Here is a 2,402-nt window from a genome sequence, read left to right on the forward strand (position 1 = left end):
TTTTAATAATCCACAAAATGGTTTATTTTGAGGAATTCTATTCTTTGTTTCTTCCTGCTTTCTGCATTCCTGTGTCTGTTACCAGTCTGCTGGCATGTGTCTTACACATATTTAGGAATATAAAAATATGTACACTTGTCATTCCATATTTAATCACACACCCTTTCCAGGGTAAGGAGTTAACCATTTGTGAAATGTGTTAGCTGGACCAAGCAACATTTAGTCACTGGTGCAGTATTTTGAAAGTGTTCTTGCCTTTTCTGAGCTGCTTATTTCTTCACCAACATCACAAAGCATTTAAAATTAATTTGCTAAAATTAATTCTAGCATCCTTTTGTATCTGAGGTAGTCTCACATAAACTCCTCACCTACAGTGGTTTCAGCCGTTGATCAGTCCTGTGGAGGGAATTAGCAGGGCTGTAACCACCCGCCTTGATTGGCCTGTTGAGGAAAACAAGATGTGTGTTTTGGCTCTGGCTACTCGCCAGGAATTCCTCCTTCCTCACCTGTTTTGTTAACAGTAAATGTTTGTTAGAAATGGAGTAGTACAGGTAGAGATTATTGTTAATCTTTCAGACCATTTTTAGGTTGTATGTTAGGTATAGTGTATAGTCTGTATCACAGAATCTTAAAAACAAAGTTCGGATGATTTTTATAAACGCACACTATACATGTTTAATCACTTTCATCGTGGAACAGGTTCAGTTTATATGGCAATAAGTTGTGGAGAATGGATAACTGTCTCTTATCATTGCTGACCTTAGGAAGATCATCAGGCAGCCCTTACTTAAGGATTGGATTTGGTTTGAAGTTTCTTCGGAGCACTAACATTTCCCAGTCCCACTGCCATTTTTTAATATAGGGTATGATGAGTTTCTTTCATCTCTTTACATGTGATTCCATATATATATGTTTTATATTTATTTATATCCTTTAACATATATGTAGAGAGAGAGAGAGAAAATATATAAATAGAAACAATGCTTATCACTTTCAAAAACTTGAAATGCTACACATCCATTGGTGACCCCAATCCTCAAGTAAGGAAACGGTGAGTAGGCTGTGCTCAGCGCTGAAATTAAAGTGTTGACTTGGTGAGGTAATAAATCACCTCTTTGGTTAGTTTAATGTAGTTATTCAGTTATTAACTTGGTTCTACCTTTTTTCTCTAGTTTCATTCATTTAATTATAATTTTTGTCACATTTCCAGGGCATACTCTCATACGATCTCCCATATTTCATCTGTGTGTGTGTGTGTGTGTACATGTGCAGAGGCTGTCTGAACACTCATCCGTTGTTTATTGCTAAGCATCGGGAAAGGCAGTAGCAACAACAAACTGTGACACAGTTCTCCCAACTTAGAGTGATACCAACCAGTTCTCCCGCCCTGTGCTCTGAGAGAATCTGCAACTGAACCTATTTTAAATCACTGCTTTTAGAGTAAGGCCTTGGCTCTGCCGTAAGGCCATTACCTTCCCCTCTTAGTACTCTTCAAAAGGAGAGGTCCTCAGTATGCTTAGTAAAAACTTATGGAATATATCAGAAATCTAAACTTAGCCAACTCTCCCACAGGTCAGTACATAGCAATTTATATAATTTGGGGGAAAGACAAAAGGTAACAGTTTGAACAGAGAATCTAAATCATATAAAGCAGTTGGATATTATATCTATAGGTATGTGTTTGAATATGTTTATTTCTGGTCATCCTCTGCTATAACCCTGATACTGGCTTTCAGAAGAGACAATTCAGCCAATCTATATGTTGCATCGTTTTTAATCACCTACTAGATACTGTAGTAAAAATGATTGGGCATTTAATTGCTTTAAGAATATTCATTCATTGATGTGTTTACTCACTTATGCTCATTCTTGTTCCAAAAAGGATCTGAGGAGACCCCCAAAGATATAAATGATAGATGAACAACTAAAATTTAGAAAGAGATGGGAATCAAAGAAAAGGGAATTAAGGGTAGGAAAGTGAGAGGAAGCTATTCGCTCTTAAAAAATCCATGAAACAGAAGATGTACACCTTCCTGGCAGAGAGAGCTCCTAGTGTGAAAGATTTTTTTCAGAAATGTTCTGACTTGTAAAGTATGAGGTATTTGAACTGAGTGTGGAGTTGGTGGCAAAAATATTGTACTCTTTTACTAGGTCATGACCCCCCAAAATGGACAGGAGAGCTCGTATACAAACAAGATCCCCATAGGAACGTGATGGCCAGAAGACAAGGTTCACAGGTATAATTCCGGACAAAATACTATCTCTGTATTTCACCAAACAGTGAAATTAAAAGAAGAAAAAGCACACAAGTTAGTGAAGTTTTAGAGCAAAACCAAAATGAAGACACACTTGAGAGCTCCTAGTCTAATAATACAGTGGTGTGTCTGTCAGCTGGGGCGTGT

At 37.3% G+C, this 2,402-nt stretch overlaps 1 protein-coding gene across 1 annotated transcript in view; it reads left to right on the plus strand.

Annotated features, from left to right (window-relative positions):
* The window catches only part of SHTN1 (shootin 1), a 103,139-nt gene extending 100,888 nt beyond the window's left edge, over window positions 1-2,251 (plus strand). The window contains exon 18 of the mRNA XM_060034001.1: window positions 2,152-2,251. The gene's annotated coding sequence lies outside the window, so the exon portion shown is untranslated. The remainder of the gene's footprint in view (window positions 1-2,151) is intronic.
* The last annotated feature ends 151 nt before the right edge of the window (window positions 2,252-2,402 follow it).

The sequence above is a fragment of the Delphinus delphis genome, chromosome 16 (assembly GCF_949987515.2).
Source record: "Delphinus delphis chromosome 16, mDelDel1.2, whole genome shotgun sequence".
Classification (NCBI taxonomy): domain Eukaryota; kingdom Metazoa; phylum Chordata; class Mammalia; order Artiodactyla; family Delphinidae; genus Delphinus; species Delphinus delphis.